The sequence below is a fragment of the Siniperca chuatsi genome, linkage group LG21 (genome assembly GCF_020085105.1).
Source record: "Siniperca chuatsi isolate FFG_IHB_CAS linkage group LG21, ASM2008510v1, whole genome shotgun sequence".
NCBI lineage: Eukaryota > Metazoa > Chordata > Actinopteri > Centrarchiformes > Sinipercidae > Siniperca > Siniperca chuatsi.
Window position 1 is genome coordinate 21,804,033 of NC_058062.1, and position 18,121 is coordinate 21,822,153.

Sequence of the window (18,121 nt, forward strand, 5' to 3'; positions counted from 1 at the left end):
ACAGGGATGGATGTGACTGTGTGTGTGTGTGTGTGTGTGTGTGTGTGTGTGTGTGTGTTTGTGTGTGTGTGTGTGTGTGTGTGTGTGTGTGTGTGCGTGCGCGCAAGTGCTGGAAAGGTTTGTAGGGGCAAGTTTCATTTCTGTCTGAGCTCTGATAAAGTTGATAGACTGTATTTAAATATTACATTCAAAGCTTAGACAGTGTCAGCATGTTTGTTCTGACCCTAAATAATGAAGTATTTCTATAACTCTGACTTAAATCAGCAAAAGTGATCCATGGTTTTTGTGTGGTTTCTGTGTGTGATGTCAAAAAGATTCAAGGGGTTTCTGAAGTCCTAACCAGTAACACAGGAGATGTTAGGTTTGCATGTTCTATATTAAAAGCTTATATTGATGAGTATATGGATGGTGAAACATATTAGTTAATATTATCGTGGATTGAAAAAATGTACTGGTAGTGATATGAAAGTTTAGTACAGCCACACTGTTCTCTGCTGAGTGCTAGTCACAACAAATATCACCATGTTTGAAAATACTGCAGGCCCTTCAGTTAAAGACACAGTAATATCTCATAGCTGATGGTTGATTTTACAGGAAGTCTATGTGGAAAGCCTTCAGAGGCATTTCAGGAGAATGTCTCAAAGCCTTGCTGCATCAATGTTTAACTCTCAGATTATATTAACAATAGTGACAAGTTACTCCTGCTGTATACACTGCAGCCCCATGCACAGTTCCACTAGCTCATGTGTATTCCTGAGGATTACAGCAGGATGGGTGTAGGTTTTGGCTGTCCTCTGCAAGCCACTTTGTCCAATGACAGAGCATCTTTTTCAGAGGTTTTGTCATTGTGTATCCAGTTGTCTGAACAATGGTGGTGGTTGAATTTCAGTACATACAGCCTGTGGCTGCTGGTTGGTCAAAAAAGATAATTTTCTGCAGTCCATCCAGGACACTAGCACTCAGTGATATGTATCTGTAGTAATTTGTGGTTTGGCATTGCCTTAAAAATTGATTTAAGTTATTATATAGCACTGAGGCCTAATTACGCTGAGTGTTGAACAACATGTGCCAGTACAATAGGCCTGCATCCATTTCCTAACAACGTGTTCCTCTTATGACACATGGATCAGAAAAAGAAGCCAGTGATTGTAATATAATCAGGCCACTTGGCCCAGCAGCAGACAGATCTGCTATTAAGCCTGTAACAGCAGCAGAAAGCGGCTACATGGATCTTGGCCAGACCTGTCAGCCTTTATACACTGCGACAGCGTTAGGCGTGCTTGCCCCCACTATTTTATTCTGATTGGTGTTTTGCCCATAGTTTGTCAGTGATGTATGAAAAAATCAATTAAATCACGGCTGTGTTGGAGTTGCTGTGGGTTTTTCATGACTTTAAAGTCTCTATACCTGGAAGTGAGCAAAAACCGCCAAGGTCAACCAAGCTTCCAAGAGGAGCTGTTTAGCTATTATTTGATATGACGTACATATAGAGCAGTGGTTCAAAGCCTTTTTGGCTTGTGACCTCCTAAAATGAAGGAATGTCTTCTTGCGACCCCTTATCACAGGTTATGGCCTTAGTGTAGACATGATTGGCAAACAGTTCAAACTAAAAGTGATTTTTACTTCTCAGATTGTTTCATTTGAATGATTTTAGGTGCCCCGAAGACATGAAATTATCCAGGATTTCATAAGCAAAAAGCAAAAACAAATAAAACATATTTGTGTAAGAGATATATATGTTTTTCTTTCTTATCCCTGTATCATCTTGTCATCTTGTGACTGAAACTTGTTACCATGTTTAAATTCATATTTTTAGTATTAATCAGGTGTGAAAATAGGGGGGCAAAGGGCTAAGGCTTAGTCATGTTTCCAACCAAATATGGCAACAAAACCACTTCTTATTTGTAAGCCTCATTCAGGATTCATGACCTCAGTATTTCTAAAATCCTGGCCCTGCATGGAGATCAACATCTGGTCACATGGAAAACTTGTATTGATAACAAACAATAACATATGATTGTATTTACTAATAGATTTGGATGCAACCCATTACATCTCACATCCTTCAAATGAAATCAGGTAGTCTCTCTTGTCTTGTGGGACTACTCATTGATGGTGAGGCCTACACTTAATACTTGGCTACCTGGCTTTTATAAGCAATTCCTAAAAGGCCATTATTTTTCATTGGTAGATGCTGTATTCAACTTCAGTTTGTAATAATTCAGACTGAAATAGTTGCACTTGTAAACTTGCAATTATACATTCACGTATAACCACTTTGGGGTGGGGGGATTCTTGCGTAAGCAATCTTTTCACACTATCATAAATCACAGTGTGGCTAACATGTATCTTCTTTCTTTATACCTAACCGTCAGGTCCCTATTCACTACGACTCATTCTCCCTACGCGCACACACTTACCAGACACACACCTCTCTGTCCAAACCACAGAACGCCATTTCACGCTGCAAGTAAACTTCTTTTAAATGACTAGAGAGAGAGAGAGAGAGAGAGAGAGAGAGGAGAGAGAGAGAGAGAGAGAGAGAGAGAGAGAACGACAATGCGCCCTTTTCGCCCCCTTGTCTGTTACCTATTCTGAGGCATCTGTCTTCAGCTGCGTTCTGCACACACACACACACACACACACACCACAGAAGAAAAAAAGTTTTTGGCTAGCAATAGAGCTTGCACGCGGGCACACCCCGCGAATGCCTTTGCGAGTTCGAGAGAGACCACGGTCACACAACAGATAATTAATGACATGTCGAGCGGCGGAGGGCGTGGGACGGGGACGCCTCGGGAACACACACCCGGGACACTGAGCGAGAGGCATCCCGGCAGACCTTTACCTGCTCTCCGCGTGTCTCCCCCTCCTGGTGTTGTCTCTTTTTCCCTGGATGCAATCTGTGTTTTGGACACGGACGGACACACTGGCTGGAGTAACGAAGACCAGAGAAGCCCTTCTTGGAAAAGCATGGACGTATTTTTCACGGATTGCTAGTGCGTAATTAGGCGCAGTCAGTCCGACTGTTTTTCTAACATGCATTTGAGTCCAAAATGGCACTAAAACAACATTCATGCCAGTTAAACCCGGCGTTTAAAGAGCAATGTTGCCTGTTCTTATATTACTGGTGTATCTATTAGAACGTCTCTAAAACATAACGTAAAAGAGACGCCAAGCCCGGTTTTGGGAAAAGCTATAAATCTTGGTCGGCTCCGCCATAAATCTCCAACAATCAAAGCCTACCTACAAGCACAGAAGCTGACGGGGACTGCTCTGTGTGGGACTCGCAGGGCTACTTTACCCTAAAAAACACACCGCGTGCATGCGCGCTTACCCCCTTCCGCCTGTGCTGCAAAATTCCCCGTCTAGTGGACCGGTGTGTGCCTGGCCAGCACCACGGTCAGGGCTCGCGCTTTTCTTTTCTTGAAACCTTATGTTACATTATCCACCGACACGAGAGCAAAGGTTGGGGTGCAGCGTGAGCTCCGCTGGGCAAACAGTATGCTGACCGAGCCTCCAAAAGAAAGCAGTTTCCTCTGCAAGAGCTTTTCTGGATTTAGCGTGACGCCGTATTCCCCTGGGCTCTCCTCCTCTGTCTCTATCTCTCTCAACCTCTTTCTTTCCTCTTCTTTATCGTATTCTTTCCCAGTACACCAAGAGAGAGGAGCAGAGTCAAGCATTCTGTCCTTCTTGTTCTTCACGTTCCTTCCTACCACCCTGACGGCTTTTCGTCCAGGCTAGCTTACACTCAAGAAAACACACACACTGTTGTTGTTTCATTGTTGCATTGCTAACTAGTAGCCGTTAGCCCTCCCTGCTGAACTGCAACCCTTGCGGACCAAAATATTCTAGATTTGTCTCTCAAATAGTCAAACGTCCCCGTCATGCGCATTTAAACTGTTTCACTGATTATCTGCGGAACATTGAAGACTATCACAGATGACCTGGTTCTCCCCCCTCATACCATCGCGCTGTCCTTCCCTCTCCGCCGGTGTTTCTCCCTGCTCGGACCTCTGCCTTGTTCGTTCGTCCGGGCTTTGCTGGTGTGGGATAGGCAGATTGACACCGTGAACTGTTCCTGAACCGGGCTACGGACTGACAGCTAGAGACAGGCAGCGAGAGAGGCGGGGAGGAGGAGAGGGGTTCTGGATTTCTGTTCCTGTCCAATAGGAGTCTGGTTGAGGTGCGCCAGGGAGTTAGCGAGGTTCAGCGTGACCTGCCTGTCCGTTCTGCGTGCGTAAGGGCCAGATGTTGGTTATTACATGGAGTCAAACTGAGAGCAATCAGAAGAGAGAAAGGGGGAGAAGGAGGTTGAGAGAGGAGGGAAGAGCAGAAATTCGGCTGTGAGTTGACCTGCGCGTCCACACAGGAAACTGTCGCTGCAGTGTTTGGCTTGTTTACACATTCAGTCGTAGAATATAGCCTATAGGCCTGTCTGATTTGTGCATTTACATTCGAAACCGTGAATTGTCCATTATTCATACGGGATGTGAGAAAACCATGGTCAAAACCTTACATTAATCTAAGCGAAAGCAAACTTTACTAAAGAGGTTTCACTTTCAATTTAATATTTATCGGCAAAGAATAAAATTGAGTAACTATTTCTGTAACCAAAATAATTTGATGTGGACCCTTCCCATATGATGACCATAAACCTGATAGAGATGTCACTCCAATTGTGTTATTATTTGGCAGCCAATACAAATGATCAGAAGCACAATATTGGTTAAAATAATGCTTTACTATTTTGTAGGATATGCTGCTCTGAAATTATTAAAATAGCCAAATGCATCTTGTCAGCCTATCACAGAGATAGGATTTTGGGACATTTTGGACACCTGGACATGTTACTGGATTGCAATTCTTTATTTGTGAAGATTGTTTGAGCGCCCTGTCCTGACGGTATCGACCGTTATTTACTGGTAAAATTTAGACTTTAAATTAATATCAAACAGATGCACTTAGCTTTGTTTCTCTCTCTCTCTCTCTCTCTCTCCCTCTCCCTCAGTGTGTGTATTTGTATTATCTGCACAAGCGTATAGACATGCATTCACCGCCACACACGTATACACACACACGGGGTGAGAGAGATAAAGCGAGAAAGAGGATAAAGAAAGAAAGAGAGAGAAGTTCATTATTTTTTCATTGGTAGATGCTGTATTCAACTTCAGTTTGTAATAATTCAGACTGAAATAGTTGCACTTGTAAACTTGCAATTATACATTCACGTATAACCACTTTGGGGTGGGGGGATTCTTGCGTAAGCAATCTTTTCACACTATCATAAATCACAGTGTGGCTAACATGTATCTTCTTTCTTTATACCTAACCGTCAGGTCCCTATTCACTACGACTCATTCTCCCTACGCGCACACACTTACCAGACACACACCTCTCTGTCCAAACCACAGAACGCCATTTCACGCTGCAAGTAAACTTCTTTTTAAATGACTAGAGAGAGAGAGAGAGAGAGAGAGAGAGAGAGAGAGAGAGAGAGAGAGAGAGAGAGAGAGAGAACGACAATGCGCCCTTTTCGCCCCCTTGTCTGTTACCTATTCTGAGGCATCTGTCTTCAGCTGCGTTCGCACACACACACACACACACACACACCACAGAAGAAAAAAAGTTTTTTGGCTAGCAATAGAGCTTGCACGCGGGCACACCCCGCGAATGCCTTTGCGAGTTCGAGAGAGACCACGGTCACACAACAGATAATTAATGACATGTCGAGCGGCGGAGGGCGTGGGACGGGGACGCCTCGGGAACACACACCGGGACACTGAGCGAGAGGCATCCCGGCAGACCTTACCTGCTCTCTCCGCGTGTCTCCCCTCCTGGTGTTGTCTCTTTTTCCCTGGATGCAATCTGTTTTGGACACGGACGGACACACTGGCTGGAGTAACGAAGACCAGAGAAGCCCTTCTTGGAAAAGCATGGACGTATTTTTCACGGATTGCTAGTGCGTAATTAGGCGCAGTCAGTCCGACTGTTTTTCTAACATGCATTTGAGTCCAAAATGGCACTAAAACAACATTCATGCCAGTTAAACCCGGCGTTTAAAGAGCAATGTTGCCTGTTCTTATATTACTGGTGTATCTATTAGAACGTCTCTAAAACATAACGTAAAAGAGACGCCAAGCCCGGTTTGGGAAAAGCTATAAATCTTGGTCGGCTCCGCCATAAATCTCCAACAATCAAAGCCTACCTACAAGCACAGAAGCTGACGGGGACTGCTCTGTGTGGGACTCGCAGGGCTACTTTACCCTAAAAAACACACCGCGTGCGCGCGCTTACCCCCTTCCGCCTGTGCTGCAAAATTCCCCGTCTAGTGGACCGGTGTGTGCCTGGCCAGCACCACGGTCAGGGCTCGCGCTTTTCTTTTCTTGAAACCTTATGTTACATTATCCACCGACACGAGAGCAAAGGTTGGGGTACAGCGCGAGCTCCGCTGGGCAAACAGTATGCTGACCGAGCCTCCAAAAGAAAGCAGTTTCCTCTGCAAGAGCTTTTCTGGATTTAGCGTGACGCCGTATTCCCTGGGCTCTCCTCCTCTGTCTCTATCTCTCTCAACCTCTTTCTTTCCTCTTCTTTATCGTATTCTTTCCCAGTACACCAAGAGAGAGGAGCAGAGTCAAGCATTCTGTCCTTCTTGTTCTTCACGTTCCTTCCTACCACCCTGACGGCTTTTCGTCCAGGCTAGCTTACACTCAAGAAAACACACACACTGTTGTTGTTTCATTGTTGCATTGCTAACTAGTAGCCGTTAGCCCTCCCTGCTGAACTGCAACCCTTGCGGACCAAAATATTCTAGATTTGTCTCTCAAATAGTCAAACGTCCCCGTCATGCGCATTTAAACTGTTTCACTGATTATCTGCGGAACATTGAAGACTATCACAGATGACCTGGTTCTCCCCCTCATACCATCGCTGTCTTTCCCTCTCCGCCGGTGTTTCTCCCTGCTCGGACCTCTGCCTTGTTCGTTCGTCCGGGCTTTGCTGGTGTGGGATAGGCAGATTGACACCGTGAACTGTTCCTGAACCGGGCTACGGACTGACAGCTAGACAGGCAGCGAGAGAGGCGGGGAGGAGGAGGGGGTTCTGGTTCTGTTCCTGTCCAATAGGGGAGTCTGGTTGAGGTGCGCCAGGGGGTTAGCGAGGTTCAGCGTGACCTGCCTGTCCGTTCTGCGTGCGTAAGGGCCAGATGTTGGTTATTACATGGAGTCAAACTGAGAGCAATCAGAAGAGAGAAAGGGGGAGAAGGAGGTTGAGAGAGGGGAGGAAGAGCAGAAATTCGGCTGTGAGTTGACCTGCGCGTCCACACAGGAAACTGTCGCTGCAGTGTTTGGCTTGTTTACACATTCAGTCGTAGAATATAGCCTATAGGCCTGTCTGATTTGTGCATTTACATTCGAAACCGTGAATTGTCCATTATTCATACGGGATGTGAGAAAACCATGGTCAAAACCTTACATTAATCTAAGCGAAAGCAAACTTTACCAAAGAGGTTTCACTTTCAATTTAATATTTATCGGCAAAGAATAAAATTGACCCAACTATTTCTGTAACCAAAATAATTTGATGTGGACCCTTCCCATATGATGACCATAAACCTGATAGAGATGTCACTCCAATTGTGTTATTATTTGGCAGCCAATACAAATGATCAGGAAGCACAATATTGGTTAAAATAATGCTTACTATTTTGTAGGATATGCTGCTCTGAAATTATTAAAATAGCCAAATGCATCTTGTCAGCCTATCACAGAGATAGGATTTTGGGACATTTTTGGACACCCTGGACATGTTACTGGATTGCAATTCTTTATTTGTGAAGATTGTTTGAGCGCCCTGTCCTGACGGTATCGACCGTTATTTACTGGTAAAATTTAGACTTTAAATTAATATCAAACAGATGCACTTAGCTTTGCTCTCTCTCTATCTCTCTGTCTCTCTCCCTCTCCCTCAGTGTGTGTATTTGTATTATCTGCCCACGCGTATAGACATGCATTCACCGCCACACACGTATACACACACACGGGGGTGAGAGAGATAAAGCGAGAAAGAGGATAAAGAAAGAGAGAGAGAGAGAAGTTCAATTGCACGAAAGCAAATCCGTTATTTTTAGTTTGTACCCGCTTTGATAAAAGAAAGAGGACGGAGAGGGGAAAAAGCTCGTGCCTGTTCCCGTCCTCGGCTCAGCAGCTCTGTCTCTCTTATCGCTCTCGTGCATGTTGCTTTCCGGCCCGGTTGAAGGAAAAAAGCGAAGCTCGCGGGCTCTGGATACAGTTTCAGCCGATCATTTTTCACGCGCTTTGAATCACTGCTCTTGCGAAGACGATTATAAATTAGCGCGAGGCTTCTTATTGATTTATTTCCGAACGGGTAATTATCTCCGCGAGAGGAAGAGCCCCGGAAGTACCTGCATGGGGCATGGAGCACGAGGCTGGATATCTGCAGCCTCGAAGAAATAAGGCAATATTGATAATAATAATAATATTAATAGTGCTATATTAGCTACTCGTGTATTTCTATTCAAATAGCGTTTCTAAAATACCCCCTTGTTAGGGTTGATTTAAACACATGTTAACGTGTTTTGTTAACATTATTTCCCCCACACTTAAATCTTTCGCTCGTTAACGTCCAGCGGCTGCATATTTATGAGGCCGAGCGGTCTTCTGATTTATGTTTGAGTGTTTTCGGAGAATCCCTGCTCACTTCCCATTTTTAAACCGAACCGCTTTCATTGCTCCCATGGTTTTTGCGTTTTCAGTTCAATTCAGCGAGAAATTAAAACGGCTTGTCTGCAAGCAAATATTAGGCTATAGGCTTACATGTAAAACCGTAATGTTAAATTAACCCTGCGCCGTTTTATAGCCGAGGGGGGATTCGAGCAATAAGCACCAGTCTTATGGATATGTAATGCATTTTCAGTGCTGCTAAAAACTGGAGTGTTGTTCGTTGGATGGATTAATTTTCACAGTTTACAGGCCCTTTTTACAGCGCTTTTCTGCATGACTGGAGTATTGGTAGGAAAGCTTACAGAGCAGTCTACATATTGAGCATTTTAAAGGTGCAACGAAAACATTTTTTGTCCTTCTACAAATATTTTAATTGAAATATTTAATTTCACATACCATACTTCAACCTTGTCTCCATATAGGCCTTATAGGTCAACACGGGCCATAAAACAAACGCCTGTTTGCTCTCTTGATGCTGCTAACAGTGTGCTGTGTTATGTGGCATGCTCAAATTCAAGGTGATTTCGTTCTATATTAGCCTACGTATTTTCTAAAAAGCTAGTTTTAGAATTTGGCGATGTTTGTAGGCACCTAAGTTAAAATAACGAGTTATGTTTAATTAGATATTAATTAAAGTGTTACAATTTCGTGTTGATTAAAAAAGACAGTTTTCCCACCTACCGGAATGGTCGCTCAGCGCATTTAGATACTTTTTGGCTTAGGAAAAGAACAGAGAAGAAGACAATATGGCTGCCAGGCCCATTAGTAAGTGGGAAGATGCGCCTTGTGTGAAGTCTAGTCCGCATGCCTGCTTGCTTTCATGTGTGTCTGTCAGACGCGTGGGTCTGCACCGTCCTTTGAGCACATGCAATAAAAGGATGCTTCAATAACGGTGGATACAAACAGATAGCCTATGTCCATTTTTAGTGCGTATCAGCCTGATTTGTTTGCCGTTTTTGCCTTGGCGAACACTAAAGCGCCACGAGACATGGAGCTTCTGTTGAGTGTCCTTCCGTCACGTCAAGCCACGATTTAAAACAAGCTTTCCCCTGAGCTGTTACTGGTAAATCAGCAGTAAACAAGACATTTGCGATAAAGACTCTCTCTCTCTCTCTCTCTCTCTCTCTCTCTCTCTCTCTCTCTCTCTCTCACACACACACACACACACACACACACACACACATTTGCATCCTTTCAAATACGCAAGACGTAGAGCGCAGTTAAATTCATTAGAAGTGATGATATATAACAATAAGGTACACATCTAACGGAAATGCACCATCATTCTTTAAATAGCCTATGCAGCCCTTCACCGAAATGTTTACACAAGCCGCTTCCATTTAATGATTCCGCTCCAGCTTCAACAAAATGCTACAATCAAACAGTTAAGAAAAATAACTATATTAACATACACAAAACAAGCTACCCGTCTTACAATAGGCCAGTGGCATTGTTAGCTGCTTCCTTTATTCTACCCTTATGCTGTTTTTGTCCTGCAGCAGGTTTCGGTGCAAACATTTCATTTAAGTCTCAAATGTTTGTGGTGTCACAATAGGCTACCTATTATTTTAAGACACAGCACAGTGACACATTAACGCCATCTATCTGTGTTTTTCATAGTGGGGTAAAAACATGCCTTTTCACATCTGGATTATAAAATGTGCATGTGGCGAGGCCTCACGGGAGTTGAAATCCCCCTCCAGCAGCTATAATCGATGTGAGACAGAGAGTGATATCATTTCTCAACACCGTTTCAAATATTTGAACTATTTCAGCTGGGTTTGATCTGGAACTATCTTGCCAGACAAAACACACTTAACAGTGGACACATGCCTGGAATAAGATAAGATAAACCAACCTCTGCTGTGGTGTTCCGTTCACTGTGTGACGTTAGACAATTGTCATGCAGTGTAATGAACTTGTGATTTGACTAATTTAACTTCAGGTATGTTTTCCTCTTAACTTTTCCTTCTGTGCAGGATCATGCTCACAACCAATGTATTTTCAACGCTTCCCTGTCACCCAAATCAGATATGAGGTCGAGATACCCAGCAAAATAAAGGAAATCCTGTCAACCCTCCACACACACACACACACACACACACACACACACACACACACACACACACACACACACACAATCTTCGTCTCTTTCTCCGTCCGCAGAAATGAGGCGAGATATTGTTTTTGACACGGCGGCGGACAGCAGGAATACACATTTTGAAAAGCGCTGCCTCTTGCTGCTACTGCCATTATTATGTGATGGGAAGCCGCTCTAATTTGGTTACCCTAAGGTTTACACTGGTAGTAATGGCCGAGTAGGGAGAGACACAGAGAGGGGAACGCAATTGTAAAATGATTCCGGGTGCACATCCATCCATCCATCCATCCATACATTCCAGTCGCATTACATGCCTCCCCTACATTTGTTAATAAGTCTGTAATACACATCAGTTATTAATATTATTATTATTATTATTATTATTATTATTATTATTATTATTATCATCATCATCATCAATGCAATGTCTTTAAAATTTATCTTGCAAGCTAATGTTGTATGTAGGCTATGTAATAAAAATTTTGATGCTGCATTTACTGTCCTCTGACTGTAGGCGTATTATTGCACTTTGCATATATTACCAGCTGACTTAACACCAAAACAACACCACACAAGCGTTATCTACTATAGTGAGTTATGAGGTTATCCGGTGAAATTACGTTACTACATCCCACCCCTCCTCACCCCACCCCACTTGCTACCCGCAAGTGGAAAGGCTAAAAAAGGTACCACAACCAATTCACAATGTCTCATTGAGTCATTGCATTTGATTTACCGTAGCCATAGGAATAAATGCAACAGAATTTGATATGAGATATACGTAAAGATAAACATGGACTTGACATGGAGCAAAAAAATTTTAAAAAAAATCTCCCCATCCCTGCATCTTATTTTCCTCGCCACATTTAAAGAAAAGAAGAAGGTCTGATTTGATTCACTGTGAAGGATTTGAGCAAAGGCAGAGACACTGAGTGCTGACATGAATAATTGCACCCAGCTTCATTCCAGCAGGCAACCAAAGAAAATACATTGAAAAAAAATGTATGGAGAGAGAAAGATTAAAAACAACTTCTAAAAAAATATACTCAGAGTCAGTGGTTTTATGCATAGGGTTAGCTGGACACCATAAAACACCTCTGGTCTCCTCTAAATGAAAAGCTGCAGATGTATTATGTCGCAGACTATTTTCACTATACTATAACAAGTAGTAGTAGTAGTAGTAGTAGTCTCGATGACATAAATAGAGCCGATATGGATTCCAAAGCCAAGTTAATTCTCCCTTGATATAGCTTCTGTAAATGCAAACAGCAGTTTAATGATTGTTTTTCATTTAAAACCAGGGCAGAGGCTAATTGTGCTTGAGAAGCCATGGGCTTGAACCTGCGTCATTTAGATCTTCAGCTTGGCTTCCCTGGCTGAGTTACTTGGATTCACTCACACCTCTTGAGTAGATGGATGAGATTTTTCTGGCTGGTAGGTCCTTTTTTATGAGATTTCTCGGCGGCCGAGGCGTGCCCGGTGTGCCAGATTTAAACAAATCTCTCGTTAATTGGTCGCCGCAGTAATTCAAGACCCGGAGCTACAGCCAGCCACTGTCATAGCTACTGAGCAAGAAAAAAAGAAAACACCACTACTAACAATCAAGGGTAAAAAAGCGGAGGGGTGTGTGAGGGCATGAAAGGAAAGGCAGGCAGATATAGAGAAGGAAGAAAGAGAGCAAGGCAGAGAAAACAGAGCGAAAACAGAGGCGCCGGCGGCCTCCGTGGCGAGATCTCTTCCTCCTCTCCCTCTTCTTCCTCGTTCCGACCGTAATTTTTCCCCACCGTCTTCCCACAGCAGAGGAAAACGTGATTTATCGCGAGCAGCACCATAAACAACAGCACTCCCTCACAAACACACAATGGAAGCCCCGGCCGCACGCTGACACCCTGCCTCACTATAAATCAAGAGAAGTAGCTGGCTTGGTAAAAAAATAAATAAATAAGAAGAGAGAAAGAGAGGAGGAGAGAAGGAGAGAGAGGGATGGACAGAGAGTCAGGCAGATAGAGAGAGATGTAGAGGCAGACAGGAGTTGATGGGAGAAAGATGGAGGAGAATATCCAAGTGCTTCTTAAAATATAAACAGCCATCGGCTAACATTGCATTGCTCCCTCTCTCTCTCTCTCTCTCTCGCCGGTTTGCAGGCGGCTGCACCGCTTCAACCTATAAACAATGGCTGATGATGATGGGTGGGGGGTGATGTGTAAACAACACGACAGCAACATGCACGATGAGAAAACACGACGAAGAGATGGGTATTTTTTGGGCATATTTACCACGATGTTAAAATAGCCTATGATTCACTGAGAGGGATGCGGGCGAAGGCGGTGTAGCGGCGTAGAAGATGAGGAAGAAGAAGTGTGGTTTCCCCCCATGTAGTCCCCTTCCTTCCGCAATACTCACGGTGTCCACAACGACCCGCAAGACACACACCCGTCCAAATTTGTTTTATTGCAGCCTCCTTCACCCTCTCTTTTCTCTTCCCCTCTCTCTCTCCGTTGGCGTTTCTCAGTGTCTCCTCTTCTCTCCCTCTCTTTTTTTTCTCTCTCTCTCTCCCCCTCTCACCACTGCTGTAGGGGGGTTTGTATTTCTTTTTTTTTAAAGGACAGTTGAATTTTCGACGTCAGGCATACACACACTGGAGCGGCACCATGTCTTACCGTTATATTCCTGACTAATACATATCTATTCTGCAACCTCTGCATTAATTATTTAATGAATCACGTGACGTGTGGTCGGGGCGGGGGGTGTGGAGTGGGGGTGGTGGGGGTTATCCGTGCGCCTCTCCGTTTGTGGGACCCATCCGGACCAGTGCATGCAGGAGTGCTGTAGGACTCTGTCTGAGTTAAAACAAATGAACACAAAAACAGTTGTGAGCACTTTTCAGTGGGAGGCAATGAGTGGTGTGTGTTATAAACTGTAAGGTAAAGCAGAGGAAGGCCTATGACAGACGCACAGAGAGACCGATAAAAGATGACTGTCACCGAGTATTCGTTTTTTTAAAAATGACTGCACGCCTCAGACTCTTTCTTCGTTATTCCTCACTGTCACCTCTTTCTCAGTTGGCCGTTAGTCGACAGAACAAGGGGAATCCCTTATATTGTCCTGTTTTGTATTTCAATGTACATGTTTCCAGCAATTTGAAATATTCGATGATGACGGAGAAAAGCACGGGCAAATTTTATCTACTACTATTGTGCATCTCAAAACAACAGCAGAGATTATTTCTCATATTCGATGTCATGTCAGCGCGTCCTGGAGCTAAACTAAATATTTAACAGCCACAAAGACCGAAGCCAACTGTGTCGGTTGCAACAAATCACGCCAAATGTTTGTTTAATAATTAGGCTACAAAATCATGTTCCGCATCGAAATGTGAGAGTAAGGCGGCTGGAAATCTAAGATAAAAAAAGTCAAATCCCTAAAACAGACGAGACAAGGCTTTTCTTCCACTTCTGTGTGATGATATTAATCAGAATCAAATATTTCATATTTCATTTGGACTAAATTGTCCAAACACGCACCTTCTTTTATCCCATTAACAAGTCCATTTAGAAGAAAGGGCCATATATTTAGAGGGACGAGTGAGGGACAGGTAGCACGCGGAACCGAGCCGAGAACAAGGCTGTTACAGAAAGAAATGGAGACAAAGAAAGATGGATATGGTAACACAGAGAAAAAGATACTAAGGAGGCAGAGAGAATAAGGAGAGAGTGAGGGAGAGACATACGAAGGAACAAGTGAGAGACAAAACCCCCGTCGCGAGTGCGTGCAGGGCAGCAACAATAGGACGTTGGAATCCTTTTGGCTCTCTGTCTCCCGGTTCCAGAGCTCGAGCCGCCTCTAGCAGAACAATGGAGCTCTAAAAAAGAGTTCAGGCTGGGACGCTATAACAGAGCTAACCTAGCTGCTGAGTAGCTTACAAGAAAGCTTCAAGGTCAAACGGGCAGCAGCCTCAAGACACGCGGGTTCTCCTCACAGGAACAGATGGGTTTCAAAGGCCATTTAAAAATCGCCGTGTATCCTCAACAACACTACCGGCCTCTCAATCCTTCAGGTATCTAAATGCTAAAAATACAAAAGCTCCCCATAACACCCTTAAAACTAAAGTCATTTTATTTTAGATTGTATTCAGTCAATTGTAAACAACTGGGAGGCCAGAGAAGTAGAGACAAATAAAATATGTGTAATATCAAATGCAATTAGTCAGAAGTACTTGGTGGTGAGATCAGAGCAGAAACGCATTTCGCCACTTTCTAAAAAATATATTCTACAACATGACAAAGGTATAAAAATGATTAGTAAGAAGGAAACAAATGTAGTTCTAATTTCTTTATTAGGCCAACTCGTTGTTTGTTTGTTTTTTGATGCACTAAAAAGCGCACAGAGAGAGTCCTTTAAACCTGCATTCCGAGCACCGTGGCGCTTCCTTGAGATTTTACCCACAACAAGATTGAAATCAAACATTTACGGTGGTGATGATGGCGTCTGTAATGACGGCCATAAATTATGGCAATCACAGTGTGAAACAACAGCTAAGATAAGTAGCAGCACAGAGACCTGGGCCGGCCTGACAACAGCAATACGAATCAGCTCTCTAAACTTGGCATAGCCGCATGCAAAGCTATTACACACACAAAACCATTTCAATAGCCTAAACATCCGAATTATTGGGGGGGGGGGGGGGTCAACCAGGAGGAGATACTTTACAACTAAAGTGCTGTAACGCTGTCGCTAAATCATAATAATCATTCATTTAGTGATGGTAGACTACCGCCATAGCTACATCTGACAACAGAAAGGGAATGTCTTTGTGAGATGCTGGACTTGGCTACTTTAGCAATTGCACGCTTAATATTATCAATACAAAGCGACAGAAACATTTAAAAAAAAAGTATCTATAACCAACTAATAATTCATATATTTACAGAAAATTACAAGCAGATTTTTTGCAAATATTGTAGGCCTATTATTCAAATCGGCATAAAAATATGGTTCACCGCTTATTAAAACAGATATTTTAATATATATTAGCTAGGCACACAATAGTACCAAAAGTCAATAAGTGAAGTGATGTTGGAGATCTTTGAGATCTTGGGGGTCTCTTGGTCCGTGATGGATTAAGACAGGTAGATTCTTCCTCCTCGTTAATGATTAGCTAGGCTTTGAATAAAAAGAGAGAAACTGAAAATGTCTCTTTGTTAAAATGTAGAATGGCCGTAAAATTAAAGTGTCCAAGACGTGATTAAGTGGTTACATATTATATCACAATAGAATATATCCACAATAATTATTTTTATTATTATTATTAATTATTAAGGACAGATTGGTCCGAGAGAGATCAAGAAAGACAGACACCCTAAGAGAAAGAGAGAGAGAGAGAGTGTCCGAATATTTGATCAACTTGTACTTGGATGCTTTGGCAAAATTATTTTTCAAAACTTTCATGCCAATAAAGCTTTTCAATTGAACTGGATAGCAAGAGAGATAGAGAGAAGAGATAGATAGATAGATAGATAGATAGATAGATAGATAGATAGATAGATAGATAGATAGATAGATAGATAGATAGATAGATAGATAGATAGATAGATAGATAGAGAGAGAGAGAGGGAGAGGAAGAGGGAGAGAGAGACAGAGACAGAGACAGAGAGAGAGAGAGAGAGAGAGAGAGAGAGAGAGAGAGATTGATTTACCAAGTCCCGACATCTAGCCTTTTACTGCGGCTCATAAATCTGTCTCGAGACGGCAGCACGCGCACAACCGTTTTTTGAAATATATTATTCTCCTGCTCGAGACGTGAGGTCTTCCCCCCGTTATGGGATAGCACCAGAGACATCCCCGGCCGGTCTCACGAGCCGTGTGGCTTGGCCGGTAGAGACCCCATGGCTTATTATTGTTCTCTATTTTATAAACGTTAAGGACCAATCAACAACCGATAACATGTGTGTAATTAAACTTTTTTTAAATGCACCTGTAAGCATGGACGCCCTCATTACTGTTTTATTATTATTATTATGAACGGAACAGGATTGATATTCGACCCATTTTTGAAAACCGTCCACCTGTACTTTAAATAAGACGTACAGTGCATTTGAATAGGCTGCTGTGGCTGTTTTGTTGTCAGACGTGACAGGATCAATGGCTTTTGAGCAATGTTCAAACTGCCTCACCATTATTAACTTTATAAAGTCTGGGGTAGAGCCTGCTGAGTAAAAGTACAGATCAATTACTCTTTATATGTTACATTTTTACAATTACACTTCTTATGTTGGTCTTTCAATTGAGTGATTTTCTGTGTTTCACGTGCCAGTTTAAAGCCAACAGTATAACAATCTGAACAACATCTGGATTCCTACTAACACAATGTAGCCACATGCTTTTGAGTGTTTTGGCGTAACACTAATACATATTCACCTCTAGATTACTGGTGACAAACTAATTGGCATGTGGTCCAATGCTGGCTGTAAAGCACTAGCGGGCACATGCTAAAATAAACATTTTGCTAAAATAAAAATTTGCAACCACATTTAAAGTGTACAGAGATATCTATTATACATAAAAGAACGATGAATATATGACAAGATGGGCATAACTGATAAGTAGCACTAATGCATACTACCTGTAGTGAATTTTGCACTTCCTTTTGCTCCTTGTTTGAAAGTTTTTAATTAATTTTTTAGGCTTATTATCAATCGAAATGCTCACGGGGGAATAAAAAGCAAAATCAGGGTCCAAATTAATTGTTTCGTCGTAAGTGGAAGTGTTTTTTTTTTTTCATTTTTGCTGCTAATTTCTTGTTTTTCTTGTTCCTCTAATTTCTGAAAACGAATTTCTGCGACACTTATAATAAACTGTATTCTAATCTGTGTGTGTGTCAGATTTGCTGTCCACAGGATCTTATTATAGGCTCTATGACATAACAGCAGTTAGCGCGTCTTTGTCATTAGAGTATTGATAAGTAAAAGGTAAGGGGGGGCTAATGCTCCGCCATTAGTCATACAGACCACAGAAGCCTATTTATCAATTACATCTAACGGATATGAGCGCTGCTGTAACACACAAAGGTAGGATCATCACACTATAGGTCTGCTTGTCCCCATTCACTAAATGCAGCGTCAACGATCCTAAAGCTGCTAGACAACAGGGCTACTTTACAATAAAAAAAAAGGCATATATGGCATGCTTTTATATTTATTATTTAATCAGTGATGGGACCTTAGAATTCTTTAATATACAAAGCATTTGGGTTGTCACGCTGTGACCCGTCTGCAGATTT

General features: G+C 42.7%; 1 protein-coding gene across 11 annotated transcripts in view; it reads right to left on the bottom strand.

Moving 5' to 3' along the window:
* Positions 1 to 18,121, bottom strand: part of hoxb3a (homeobox B3a) — a 100,059-nt gene that overhangs the window by 28,584 nt on the left and 53,354 nt on the right. Inside the window, exons 3-4 of one of the 11 annotated variants that reach the window (XM_044182152.1) lie at positions 13,119 to 13,682; positions 6,926 to 7,229 (exon numbers count right to left, since the gene is read on the bottom strand). The exons of 7 other annotated variants lie outside the window; for them this stretch is intronic. The gene's annotated coding sequence lies outside the window, so the exon portion shown is untranslated. Of the gene's footprint in view, positions 1 to 5,812; positions 7,230 to 13,118; positions 13,683 to 18,121 lie in introns of all 11 variants that reach the window. 3 more of the 11 variants (XM_044182153.1, XM_044182156.1, XM_044182155.1) reach the window with 3 other exon arrangements.